The following is a 14,966-nucleotide window of genomic DNA, read 5'->3' as shown; positions in this document are numbered from 1 at the left end:
CAAAATCTCATTATCACTGGTATCTGCACTTTCATGATGACATTTGGAACTAAGTATTCCATGAAATTATATGTAAGATCTGGTGTGTTTTAAAATTTATATGAATTCTCAACAACTGAATCATCAAATATTGTTACATCATTGCCTTATGTTAATATAGAACTTTTGATTATCTATGCTCAAAATTTTATTATTCACTAACTCCCTTATTTAAACATCTTTCTTATCTAATAATTGCATCATGATGTTCATGTCATATCTGGATTACCAATTCTTCACCCAGGTCCTACTTGCTGCTAGTCTAACCTCTTCAAATTTCTTCTTCTTTTTTTAAAACATGCATTTATTTTTATTGGAAAGCCAGATATATAGAGAGGAGGAGAGACAGAGAGGAAGATCTTCCATCCGATGATTCACTCCCCAAGTGACCGCAACAGCCAGTGCTGTGCTGATCCGAAGCCAGGAGCCAGAGCCAGGAACTTCCTCCAGGTCTCCCATGTGGGTGCAGGGTCCCAAGGCTTTGGGCAGTCCTCGACTGCTTTCCCAGGCCACAGCAGGGAGCTGGATGGGAAGTGGAACTGCTGGGATTAGAACCAATGCCCATATGGGATCCTGGCGTGTTCAAGGCGAGGACTTCAGCTGCTAGGCCACCGTGCTAGGCCCAGCTCTTCAAATTTCAATGATTGTTATTGTCATTTATAAGAACTACAAATTGTTCTTTGAAAAATCTGTATCTTACACTTTACTTTAAATCCCTTCTCATCTGTTTAAAAACTTCTGATAGTTTCAACATCTGAATTTCAAGCTTTGCAAGTCACAAACATTTTAAGCCATACTTGCATATCAATGTAACATTTCAAGTTAGTTATTAAAGGTTCAAGTCATTAAGATCACTTGCATAAGGGCCCAACTTCTCCACCGGAATATATAATCTTCCCTTTTTCCTATTTCTAGCACAAGATATAGGGCTTTATACAGTAAATTTCTGCAATGGTCTGACTGTGCACCCTCAAATTCAAGCATGCAAACCTAATTTATCAACATGATGGTATTAAGAGCTGGAGCCTTTAGAGAGTGATTAGTATGATGGTTAGTACCCTCACAAACAGGCACAAGGGAGCCAGGCAGCCCCTTCTCCTGGGAGGGAAACAGAGACAGCCCTTACCAGTTACTTGACCTTGGACCTGACGGCTTTTAGAACCAGGAGATGTAAATTTACATTGTTTACAAGTTAGCCAATTTATGGTATTTTATTATAGATGACTCAATGGACAAAACCACAATTAAATAAATATTTACTATCAATGATTAATGTTTATACACTTTAACAGTATTTCAATTTGTGATAAAACACAATCTTCTTTATCATATTTCCAAAATTATTTATAAAGTAAGTTTAAAAAATCAATGCAGTATTACGGCAGAAGCAGTAGCTCACTGCTTGAAATACTCACCACTTTTCAACAGTATCTAGCATTATACAGATGACATCAGGACTCACTCCATTCATGAAAAAGGATAAAGGAATAGCTACAAAAAATAAAAAAAGGTAGAGAATTAGGGTCAGAACCTCCTTCCTACAGAATTACCTCTATTGTTCACTCCCTTCACTGTTTCCCCTCTCATTTTTGCCCTTTGATGCCTGTTTCATTGGTTGGGAGATGTCTGCTTAGTTCATATCTCAATCCCCACTCTCTTACACTCTCTCATTTTTTCTTTTGTTCCATTCCTTTTCCCTCATTTTCCTCCTCTTTTTCCTCCCTTCAATATATTTCTCCTTGCAATTCAAGCAGCCTTAGGGAGAAGAAATGATGCTGTGACACCTCAGCAATAGGTAAAAATGCATGCACATATATTCATCTAGAGAAACTATATAATAAGATTATCATACTGAGAAGTGAAGATACATTGCAGAATGCATACACCCCTACTCCCAAATAGAGCTTGTTATAGTCTTTTCATTCAGCAAAACAAACCAGAAAACCAGACCCAAACTAAGAAACATTGACACCAATTTTTTCACTTTTTTTTCATGATACAATTCCACAGGCTGTCTCCATTTCTCATCCATCCACTGATTTCTGTTATAAGATTACAATAAGATAGTCCTTCAAAAACAGTCACAAGTCCATCATTCTGCTATTTAGCTGTATCCTGACTTTGCAGGTATAGAAAATGACAGAAAATCCAATATCCTATTATCAATATATATTTATCAGTTTCACAGAGACCATCTTCTATTCAGAAGTAGAGATATATGCATACTACAACGTATCTTCACTTTCCAGTATGATAGTCTCTATTATCTGTTCTATACATGCATATTTACCTATTTATCTACTGATCTTGTATTGTGCATGCTGGTTTGCCTTACATCAGAGAGAACATATGATATTTGTCCTTTTGGGGCTGGCAAAATTTTAATTACCAATCATTAGACAACAGGAGACAAGCTACTATATACTACATAACTACTTCATACAGTAACTTATTTTATCTGCACAGGCTGGTATTACTATTCTCATTTTCAGATGCGAAAATAGATCCAGCAGGATTAAGTAATTTGCCTACAGTTACCAAACTGGTAAGTTCTTTTTCAAGTCTGGACTGTCATGATACCCAAGTCTGGATTTTAAATCATGATGTTATCCAAAATCTAGGTTTTAATTTATGGTCATTTAAACCTTAAGTCTCTTCATATGCACCATGGAAACATTTATAACATTAATTAAATAATGATACTCAGTTCAAACCTCAATACACTATTATAATTAGCTTTAGAGTAAAACTATACAATATTGAACTTACATCAATTTTAGAATACTGATTATATCTACTAGTTTTAAATATACAATGTACAGTACTAATTATTTTGTTAAGAAAATGTGTTTTCATAGGTGAACTATCCAGTGAAAATTCTGAAGAATGTGTCAGATAACAAGAATTAAAGTGACAAAACTAAAAAAACTATAGCTGTGAGAAAAGATTTACAGTAACTATCAATTTTTCATTATTCAGAAATTTGTATAGGACAACAAAAGCTAAAAAGGCAGTGCCAACTTCAAATAAGCAGCATAGGTTTAAGTGTGAAATTATATTAGAAAATTACATAGGATTAAAAGGAAAAGATGCAGAGAAGCAGAGATTACAGTGTGGCAGGAGTTAGGTGGAAGACATCCAGGCATGGCATTTGAAAGTGCACTAGTGGATGGAAAGCTCTCTCTCCCTCTTCTGCCTATCTCAAATGAAATACTTAAATTCAGTAATGTACATGAGTTTTGAGCTAGTTTTTCTTTTAGAAATCTTCTAAAAATTAGAGTATATATTGAAAGAGAATATCTTAACAGCTCCAGAATGTGGAATGAAACAAAGCTAGGAAAACTGTATTATCCAGAAAGTTTATTATCCAGGTACATACTATGATTTCTAATTAGAGATCATGGGCTATGCAAGCAGTAGAACCCAACATACTTACGACACCACCCATTTCTGGTTTAGTGAACTAACAGCAGTGATTCCCTAGACCAGCAACATCAGTATCACACAGAAACTTTACAGGCAAAGCTTCGAGCCCCATCCCAACCATCTAGTATATTACCAGAGTCTCTGAAAGGATTTATTAAAATGCAGATTACCAGGTTCCACATTATGAATGCCTGAGATGCTGCCATTCCCCACTGGGTGCTGGTTTAAGCCCTGTCTGTCCCACTTCTGTATCAGCTTCCTGCTAATTCACTTGGGAAGGCAGCAGAGAATGGCCAAAGCACTTCAGTCCCTGCTACCCACACCACAGAACAGGATGGAGTTTTTGGCTCTTGGTGCAGTCCTGACGGATGCAGCCTTTTGAGGTGTGAATCACAGGGTGGAAACATTTCTCTTTTCTCTTCCTCTTTTTAACTCTGCCTTTTAAATCAATCAACTTATCTATCAAATACAGATTACTGGGTCCCAGCTCCAGAGAATGAATTCTAGTAATTTTTATTTCTAAAAAATTCTCATGTGATGTTGCTAGGAGAGGGATTATATTTTGAAAAGTAACAATATAGTTGTCCAGGCAAGATAAAATTTTGATTTCATAGGAAGGAGAACTCTTATGGTTGCCAATACATTTCTCAAGGCTTTTGTATTTTTTACACAGATTTTGTCTTTTGCCGTTAGGGCAAAGAGAACAGTCAAGGGAAGGTTAATACTTTTAAATTAAGTGGTTTAACTTTCATCACAATAGCCTGTGTGTAGTTGCCTATGTTGAATCAACATTCAACATGCAGTATTTCCCAAACGAGAAGCAATATCTTATACCCAAAGATTTCCATGATTTTGTGGTGACTCTAGCTTCCTCTCATAACTCTGCTCCTGATCCCAGCCTCCTGCTGTACTCAGCCTGGCAGACACTGGTGATGTCACTCATTCAGGAGAGAAGGACTAAATCCTGGACTCCTGGCTTTGGCCTTGTCCACTCCTGGCCTTTGTGGGCATTCAGTGGGTAAACTATTAGCTCAGAGCGCTTTTCAACCACTCTCAAAGGAAACAGAAACAAACAATTCAAAATGAAAAAATTGAATTTCCTGCCTTTAAAAAACGAAAGTGCTAATTTTGTTTTAATGAACATTACTATATTGATGGATTTCTCTAAAAATGTGGGGCAGACTCTCCTCAAGGTTCAAGGAGAATCCTACCTCTAATTATACATAACCAAATGAGAATAAAGTTAAAAGTAATTTACAAGCTTAAAAGACTGTCCCAAGAGCGTATGTTATGTGAAAGAGTATTTTCAGTCCAGCTGCTTTTCATCAGGGGAATAATTAAAGTTAAGGGGCCCCAAAGGGTTAGGTCTCTCTTGGTTTCCTTCCCTTTGGAGTCTAGGAGCTGTGGTAAAAATATATCAAGTTCCACAATGAGGCCTAGGTCATCTGGCTACAGACAAAGGTGAGAAAACAGCTTAACTCTTCATTGAGTCAATACTTCAATTCTAGTTCTTTTAAAAAAAATCTTCTCTAATACACAAGTTGTGAATGATTTTACTATAATAGGACCACTGTACCTAGAGTAAACTAGTAAAGGATAATTTGCAGATTCCACAATGAGTGGTATTACTTGAACTACCTACCTTTCTATAAATCATGTTGTTTTGAGTACAAGTACTAGTTATAACAAATACTTCACTGTATTATAATAACAGTTAAAACACAGGAAAGAACTGAGTCACCAGGTTGCCAGTTTAAAGCCTCTTATCTTCCCTAAAGAGCTTATAAACAGAGAGGTAATAGCTGTCCAAGGTCCTGGAAATTAGACGTGTTGCTAGGAAGGTGTAAAACGTGAGTGAATTGTGTTGCCAGGCAGTGAAAGATGAGAAATCAATCAATCGATCAATCACCACAGCCCCAAACTGTGCATTATCTACTACACATACAAAAAGTACATGCAAAGAGTCAGGCATTATTGCAAATGCACAGGGATAAGATTAGTCACTAATCTACATGGTTATGAGACTTTTAAAGACATAAGGGAAATACAGAGGAATAATCAGATGATTAAAGATAATGACACCATTTTTAGGGGAAATTAATAACATCCATCTCTTGGAACGGCAAAATAATAATAAGGGTATCTTATTTAATCCTTGCAAAAGATATATCCTTCAACAAAGTAATTTCTGAAATTAACACTGAAAAATCCACACAATTTGTCTTAATTAACAAGGGAAAAAATAACTAGACAGTAAATTTCTAACTAAAATTGACAGATTTTTAACTAGGACTGAGTGACACTGGAACAATGTTTTTTTTCCACTACAGGGTTATTTCCTGGTTAAAACCTAAACACAGGGGCCAGTAACATGGCATAGCAATAAAGCTGATGCTTGCAAGGATGCTATCCTGTATCAGCACTGGTCTGAGTTCTAGCTGTTTCTATTTCTGGTTCAGCTCCCTGAACTGGCCTGGAAAAAACAGCAGAGGACAGCCCAAGCAGCTGGACCCCTGCCACCCATACAGGACATCCAGCTGGAGCTCCTGGCCATTTGCAGAGTGAATCAACAGATTAAAGATGTTTATTTGTCTCTCCTCTCTTTGTGACTGTACCTTTCAAATAAATAAATCTTTTAAAAAACCAAACCCAGAAAAGATTGAGAGACAAAAAGCTAACTACCAATCTTTTTTTATATCAGTAACAAGTTAATAACGTGCATGTTTACTAATTTTCTTGTTAAGAATAAATTTCAATATATTTTGTCTATTTTTGAACATTATGTTCATTTTAAGACTCTCTCCATTGGGCCTGGTGTGATAGCATAGCAGTTAAAGTCCTCGCCTTGAATGTGCAGGGATCCCATGTAGGCGTTGGTTCTAATCCCGGCAGCCCCGCTTCCCATCCAGCTCTCTGCTTGTGGCCTGGGAAGGCAGTCGGGGACGGCTCAAAGCCTTGGGTTCCTGCACCCATGTGGGAGACCCGGAAGAAGCTCCTGGATCCTGGCTTCAGACTGGCTCAGCTCCAGCCATTGCAATCACTTGGGGAGTGAATCAATGGACAGAAGATCTTCCTATCTCTCTCCTCCTCTCTGTATATCTGATTTTGCAATAAAAGTAAATAAATCTTTAAAAACATTCTATCTATCATTAACAGAAAACAGACTTCTCAAAGTCTTCAGATGCAGTTTAATCATGCAGTGTCTAAAATAAACCTTATGGCGATTACAGAAATTAGACCAACTAGAGACATCAAATGCCAAAGAAACATGCAGGCCAAATACAAACATTATGGAATCCATGGCAAAAAAATAATTGAAGTACTGGTCATAACTTCTTGAATACAGATATGAACTAGAAGTATTTTCTTCGACTCTTGTGATATTATTAGTTTTGCAGACCAAAAATTTTAGTCTTACTTTTAGAGAGTCCCATTAAAGGTGACTAAATAATAGAATAATTATTAGAATAAATATTAATTATGGAAATTTTATTATTATAATGCTTAACTAAATAACCAGAATGATTTCCAGACTCAACAAATTTGTAGCAAGGAAACATCAGTCCTTTAATACAGATCTATCTAAACAGTTCAGATAGTTTATCCTTAATAGAAAAGTACTTGCCATAGATAAGAATCAGTATGTTTGGTGGCATTTTGGTGAACTCAGTCTTCCTAATCCCAAATTCAGTCTGTTCTTTAATAACTTTGGATCAGTTATCTAAAACTCTATTCTTTGATTTTTTCCTTCATACAATGGTGGAAAATAAGAGTAACTATTTAGTATGTTAATTCACCCTGTCTTGTTATGTTGCCTAACTGAATTAACACACGGGAGACAAAACAATGATTAACCCATTAAGTGCCATGTAAGCATCAGTTATTATTAGTGCATGTTTATTCAAACGGTGGTGTAAATTTTTAACAGGTACAGTTTATTAACATTTCTATTCTTTTCAGTTTTTAATATTTGTTGAATTTCCAAGTCCCCTTTACTGTGTTTGCCTTATGAAAGAACAAGCAAGGATAGCAAGGTGGCACAAAGGCTCATGCCTGAAACGCTGCTGGCATCCTACAAGAGTGCCCGTTCAAGTCCCAGATGCTCCACTTCCAACTCAGCTCCCAGCCAGTGCACCTGGGAAAGCAGTGGAAGATGGTCTGAGTACTTAGACCTGCCATCTACATGGGAGACCTGGGTGCACTTCCAGGCTTTTCTGGCTTTAACCCTTGCTGTTGTAGTCACTTAGGGGAGTGAATCAGTGGAAAAGAGTTCTGTCTTTCCCTAACTCTGTCTTTCACATAAACAAAATAAATCCTCAGAGAGGAATAGGCATATATAAAGAATAGGCATGTATAAAGTACTTGCATTAGTAATTGACCAGATGGGCCATTATTAATTTGGAAAACCTACAAATATTAGACTTAATTGATTAGAACAGTTTTGAAAGGCACTGATGTAGCAGCAGAATGCTAAGTCCAAGTAGGTTCTGCTCTTTCCCCAGTTCACACATGAAAGCACTAAAATACAGAAAGACACTAGCTTAAAATTGACTGGAATGGCTTGAAAGATCTCCCTCCAACCACACACACAATGGAAAAGATGGGTTCATGGAGGCTTTGCCTAAAATTTTCTTTCACTCTTCACTTACGCTGTTACCTATTACTTGGCTAAATGTGACTTCATACAATACACAGAGCACAAGACGTAAAAGTTAAGCTCTACGGGTTTATAGACTTCCCTAACCAACACTACCCTACTTTAATTATACTAGCCAAAAAAAAAAAAAAACAACCTTTCTCCATTCTGAAATTTGTTCTGTTGTATCAGCCACATAAAATGGCAATGTTTTCTTCAATACTCACTTAAGAAGCACTTGTCCATATCTTTCCTTTAGAGAAGAATTTTTTGCTCATAGTTCTTGCTAACACCATGCATTAGTTTGAGCTGGAAACCTTGTCTAAGGCTTCATTTTTAAACCACAGGGTAGAGAACACAGTGCTATCAAGAGTGTCTCTGCAAGGACCAACAGATAAGGAATAATGGAAGAACTAGACAGGCAACCACAAATCTGTGTTTTGAGTCCTGCTTTGCTACTATACAGCTATTCTGGTATGAAACTAAAATGTGCTCCTCTAAAAACAACTATCAATGTTATTACTGCTAAATTCATTTCTGGTGGGAGGGGTATCATAATATTTAAGAGAACTTGCAGTAACACACCTTTTCCTCAACATAAATGAATACAATCCACACCTTTTGCAATAGGGCCATGGTGAGTTCTCTGAACTAAAGGGGACTTGGAAGGCTTCAGAAGTAGCCTAAGAAGCAGTCTGCCAATCCTGTACTCTGCTCTTGTCCCTCACCTTCTCTTCTCACCTAGACGTGTCACAGAAATCAGAATTCTTCTCCAGTCAAGTGCGTCACAAAAACTAGAATCTTCTTCTCAAAAACAAGCCATAAAACCTAGAAGCACCATCCCCTCTCCGCATCCACCTTAAAGACCAACTCCAGATTCGTCTGACTAGTATATGCAGAGAAGAAATACTGTGCATTGCGACCAAGACAGGTCTTGCTGGATTTCTTCCCTCAGTCTATTCTCATTATATCATGCCCCTTTGCTTATTAGCATTTCCAAATGGCTGTACATTCTTCAGTGAACCTAAGCAGGAAGTTTTTGCTGGACCCTTTGGGTCTCCCTCTCTGAAAATCCTCAAGTCATGTTCAAGTCAGAATTAAGGAATATGTCATGTTTTTCCTCACATGAACCTGTTTTTCCATCACAGAAGCGTAGACCATGACCCCTATGATGGGTGAGAAAACGTGTCATGGATTGGGAATTGTGGCACAGCAGGTAAAGCACTGTCCTGCAGCAGTGGCAGCTCAGGTGCGCACCTGTTTGGGTCCTGGCTGCCCCACTTCTAATCCAGCTCTTTGCTGGCAAAAGCACCCAGAGATGGGCAAAGTGTTTGGGCTCCTGCCCCTACATAGAGAATGCAGACCAATCTCCTGGGTCCTGACTTTGGCATGGCCCGGCCACCGTAGCTAAGGCCATCTTAAAAAAAAAAAAAAAAAGGACCGCACTTTTCTTTGCCCACAATCTCTGAAGTCTGTACTCCCAAGTTTACAATCTCCAGACAAGAGAATGACAACAGTTTCTGTTGATTTAACACTAAAAATGACATTTACTCATTCTCCTCCTGCCACAGAATCTTCCTCTTCATTCCATAAATGTACCAATGCTAACATACGCATACCTACCAAAGTGAAAAAGAAATGAAATTCTATCTTCATTAACCAAATAACTGCTTCTCTTAAGGCATACAAAAGTGAGCCTACAGTTTCACATTGATGTCCTGACAAGCCAGATACTCAGATCATCAATTTTTTTCTATCTGATCAGCATCCTCTAAAATTCTCAAATAGAGTTACAGAAGTTAAGCCTCTTAGAGAACGCAAGCAAAATCAAAGTATATTTTACATATCTAGTGTATTACAGACACTAACAAAGCCACGCAAAGCAAAACTCAAGTCCAGGTAATTTAATTGTTTCAGCACGGACCGAGTTGCAGCTGTGCTGGTGAAAGCAGTGGCTGCAGTTCTGCTCAAGTCTCAGGTGCTGTGATTAGTGACAGACGTCCCTCAGGAGTAGTTAGTATTAGGTTTAAGGGGCAGTAATTACAAAGACTGCCTAATATGCAGTTCACACATTCCAAGGATATAGAATTACCACCAGACTATGGGGACTATCTTTATAGGTAAAGTTGCTCATTAAAGTATCATCAAATTTAATTTGTATGTGTGCTGAAAATTTTGGGATTACTGCCTGGTTTACTATGTAACTTTACCTCACTTTGTAAAACATAGCCATTCCCCTAAAATTAATCTCTGATAATCTAACCCCATTACTAAGCTAACTTGCTAAAACATTAAAAGCAAAAATAAATTACCCTAGGCATTTGGTTTAGCCACTAAGTCAAGGCGTGGGATACTGCAATCTGGATTTGGTTTGGGAGTCCCTGGTTTCCAGCTATGCTCTTGATTCCAGCTTTTTGTTGATGTGCACCCTCAGAGGTAGCAAGTTATGGTTCAATTAGTTGGGTCTCTGACACCTCTAAGGGACAGCCTGAGTTCTGTGTCCCCTGCTTTAGCCTGGCTCACCCCAGCTCTTCCGGTGCATGTGGGGAGAAAGTCCGCAGGAGGGAAAGCTCTGCCCATCTGCACCTCACCGCTTTCTAACATGAAAATCAATCTACAGCATCACTTTCACAAACTTCAAATCGAGCATGAAACTCTGGTGCTCTGTCTGAATTGAACTAAAAGGTTATTTTTGATAAAGTAACAAAATATGAATGTCAGAAAGGTAAGGCTACTTTCCCTCTGCGGTACAATATTTGTATATTTAGAGGAAAACTAATTCCAACTTCACAACATATTCAGGGATTGCAGAGTTAAATAGATTCCATCACATCTTAAAAAAAAAAATCCATGCAAGTACTTCAAATCCCTTAACTAATCCTTCACCAAGGCAAGGTGAAATAACAGAAACTCAGCAAAAAAACAGAATAAAGTAGCATATTTACCAAAAGTTATCAATTTTCTAAAAATAAACTCTAGGTAGTGAAAACAGTGACTGTGTTCCCTAACTTGGAACATTTTACAATCCAGCCACAACATCTCACCTTTCAGTATAGCAAAATGTGAACTTCCTAATTAAAAAGTACCCATGTAACCCAAGTACTGAGCGAAAAAGTGATCTTCAGGTGTCAGCCATCTGTATATAAGCATTGTTATAACATTTCACCGGCTGTGTAAACACTTCTAATGTACTAAACTTCAAAAAAAATATGGCTAAGATATATATCCAAATTATCACTAGGTACTGGGGATAAAGTTTAATAATGCTATACTATCCTTATCAAGACCTCTACACACAGTTCCGTATTTTCTGAGTACTTCCATGAATTTTCTATCTACTTCTTTTTGTTTGTTTCGAAAAGGAAATTCCGAGTATTTAACACAGGTACTCTCATCTTTATCAAGCAAGGTTCAGATTTTTAAATATATGGACAGTAAGACCGACAGGATTTTGTCTACCTTACTTTGTCCACCACAGTATTTTAAGAAAACGAGCGCTTCTAATTCCTCTACGCAACAGAAATAGTTGTCAAAAAGGAAATTTGAAACTCATCTGTCACCCCCCAAATCATTCACTTTACAGTGTCCCGACGTTTCACACCCAACTTGGAGCCCATGTAAAACACGAACACCCAGAACTTGGACAGAGACCGCCGGTACCTGTCAGAACCTTGGAGTTTCTACACTTGATCTTAGCCAACCTTGGAGTTTCTAAACAGCCGTCACCCTTCCACTTTCCGTAACATTAGGACTGCACATTTCCCCCCACAGTCCCAGATACCACCTATCCTCCATGCGGCCAGGTACCTCAGACGCAGCATTCCAAGTTCAAGCACAGGCGTGGGAAAAGACGAGCCTGCCCAGAGAACAGGCGGCTGGGGAAGGACGGGCTCCGGGAAGCCACCCGTTCGACGCTACCCGCCGGTCCGCAGACCCCAGTCGAGGACCTGACGCGGTTCTCGAAGCTTCCGCAGCCGACTCAAGACAGGGCGAGCAGTCCCGCAAAAGCCTCCGCTCGGACCCCTACAACGGCCACAGCGCCGGGACCCGCACACGCGGCGAGCATCCTCCCCTCGAGCACCCCCGCCACAGCCCCACGCCGCGGGGCCACGCTCACCCACCGGAGCGCCCCGACGTCCACCGGCTGCTGCAGCGAGACCGCGGGAGGCCGGCGCCGGCGGCATGGTCCGAGCGCACGGGCTGCCCCTCGCCCACGGGCTGCCCCTCGCCCACGGGCTGCCCCTCGCCCACGGGCTGCCCCTCGCCCACGGGCTGCCCCTCGCCCACCGGCCCCGCGGGCCCTCAGGCACTGGGCGGCGTTCGGGAGCCGGCGGGACGCGAGGCGGGCGGCGCCTCGGGGAAGCTGCGCGCCCGCCCGCGTCAGAAAGCCCCGGCGGGGCGGCCGCCGCCTGGAACGAACGAACGAACGAGGCGCAGGGAACATTCGACGACGCTTGGTGAGTTCCGCCTCCCGCCGCTTGAGACGGGCGGCTCACGGAGGTCGGCGGGGGTGGGTGGGGTGGGAGTGAGGAGGGGTGCTGTGTGTGTAGGCGTGTGGCTGAGGTGGGGGTGGGGTGGGATGGGGATGAGGTGAGGGTGGGTGTGGGGTAGGGTAGGGTGAGGGTGAGGTGGGGGATAGGGAGAGGGTGAGCTGAGGGTGGGGATGGGGGTGAGGTGTGGGTGGGGGTGGGGATGGGGTGAGGTGGGAGAGGGATGTGATGGGGTGAGGTGGGGGTGGGGATGGGGTGGGGGTGGGGATGGGGTGGGAGAGGGATGTGATGGGGTGAGGTGGGGGTGGGGGTGGGGATGAGGTGGGGGTGGGGATGGGGTGAGGTGGGGGTGGGGATGGGGTGGGGATGGGGTGAGGTGGGAGAGGGATGTGATGGGGTGAGGTGGGGGTGGGGATGGGGTGGGGGTGGGGATGGGGTGGGGGTGGGGATGGGGTGGGAGAGGGATGTGATGGGGTGAGGTGGGGTGGGGATGGGGTGGGAGAGGGATGTGATGGGGTGAGGTGGGGGTGGGGATGAGGTGGGGGTGGGGATGGGGTGAGGTGGGGGTGGGGATGGGGTGAGGTGGGGGTGGGAAGGGGCTTCTCCTCCAGGCGCTTGGGCCTCCCCCCAGCTGCGAGCCTTGGCCTTGTTGCTCCTAGCTCAACGACCCACGGGACCTGGGGGGTGTAGTGGGGTGGAATATGCATGGGGAGGATGTGTGGGAATTAGTCCTCCTCCTCTCCCCCAAGAAAATCTTTACCACATGCAACTGTGTGCCTCAGCTGAAACTTCCTGAACTTAACATTCTTTCCCCCCACCCTGCCACACACCCACACCCTAGATTCACCTGGCCCTGCTAGCTTACACACCACCCTCCCCTCTACTCACCCAATCCCTCTCACAAACCTTGAGGACCGCTCTTTGCTGCTGGAATCTGGATCCACGGACTTCCCTCACGGTCGTCCGGTGGAAACTTCAGGAACCCGGAGAGGGCTGTAGCGCCCCCTGGACGCGTCAGCACGTGCAGGAGGCGGGGCCAGGCGTGGCGCCTGCGCGGTGTGCTCCGAGAGGTGCCCCGATGGGCACTGAGGGCAGCCGCTAGGGTGCAGGCATCGAATATTCCCATGTTTACACACAGTAGGCATTGTTTTATGAGAACGGCATATTCCTGCTCCAGTTGTGCTCCCTAGGGAGACCTGGTTGTCCCTTTGATGAACGTTTGCTTAAGCAGTCTTGCAAGAAGTTTGTGGGTCAAGGAAGTAAAATAAGTTTATTATTATAAAAAATAAGTTTAGTATGAATCCCCACCCACAAATTTTTGGAACCCATTGACACATGAGATAATCAAAAAGTTCACGTAAAACACATATGGAAAAACTGTGGAGATGTACGAGGTTTTTTTGAATAGAGCTATACAACACTTTATTTCATTTTTAAAAAAGATTTATTTATTTTATTTGGAAAGTCAGATATACAGAGAGAAGGAGAGACAGAAAAGAAGATCTTCCCATCTGCTGGTTCACTCTGCACGTGGCTGCAACTGCTAGAGCTGAGCTGATCCAAAGCCAAGAGCCTAGCCTCTTCCGGGTCTCCCACACAGGTGCAGGGTCCCAAGGCTTTGGGCCGTCCTCGACTGCTTTCCCAGGCCACAGACAGGGAGCTAGATGGGAAGTGGAGCAGCTGGGATATGAACCTGTGCCCATATGGGATGTTGGCACATGCAAGGCAAGGATTTAGCTACTGGGCTGTCATGTTGGGTCCTTTAAACATTTTTTGCCTGTAGTTTTTCTCAATACCTAAAATAAAATTTTATTACTCCTTCTAATAATCTTGACCATAAACAAAAAACAGCAAAACTTCTCACCTTCATTTGATCATTGTCCCTGTTTTTAAACTGTTCAGAGTACCCAACAATTCCTGTAGAAATTTACACATAAGTGACATGCATAATAAGAATTCAACAATAAGATTATTTGTAAAAGACAAATGCTGTGGACACTCCAGATAGCCACGAGTAGAAATTAAGGCATGTTCTTCCACTGGGCTATTTAACAGCAGTGGAAATAGAATAAACAGATTAACTTTCTGCTATTGACATCAAATTTGTAAACAATGGTGGAGAGAGAAATCAGAGAAGAATATACTTCCTAAGTTTCTGTTTTAAAATAAGCAAAGCTAAACTCATGTTTAGGGAAGCATATTTACCTAGGTACAGAGAAAAAACAAATAAGGGATTTCAGTGAGAGTATAGTGGTTATTTGTAAGTAGGAAAAAGTTGACATAGTTAAAGTGGTCAGGAGCCATCATCTTCCAGGTCTTCCCAAGTACTTGAATTGGTATTCATATGTGACACCTGCATTACAGTTGGCATCTTA

General features: G+C 41.6%; 1 protein-coding gene across 4 annotated transcripts in view; it reads right to left on the bottom strand.

Moving 5' to 3' along the window:
- TEX15 (testis expressed 15, meiosis and synapsis associated) overlaps nt 1-13,583 on the bottom strand; it is a 73,066-nt gene extending 59,483 nt beyond the window's left edge. For 2 of the 4 annotated variants that reach the window (XM_058669838.1, XM_058669841.1), the window contains exons 1-2: nt 13,498-13,583; nt 1,455-1,530 (exon numbers count right to left, since the gene is read on the bottom strand). The gene's annotated coding sequence lies outside the window, so the exon portion shown is untranslated. Of the gene's footprint in view, nt 1-1,454; nt 1,531-11,908; nt 11,969-12,222; nt 12,332-13,497 lie in introns of those variants that run through there. The other 2 variants (XM_058669840.1, XM_058669839.1) reach the window with 2 other exon arrangements.
- Between the last annotated feature and the right edge of the window lie 1,383 nt (nt 13,584-14,966).

Source organism: Ochotona princeps, chromosome 11 (genome assembly GCF_030435755.1).
Source record: "Ochotona princeps isolate mOchPri1 chromosome 11, mOchPri1.hap1, whole genome shotgun sequence".
Classification (NCBI taxonomy): domain Eukaryota; kingdom Metazoa; phylum Chordata; class Mammalia; order Lagomorpha; family Ochotonidae; genus Ochotona; species Ochotona princeps.
The sequence above is the reverse complement of the archived record's forward strand: the minus strand, read 5'-3'. Positions and strand labels throughout refer to the sequence as shown.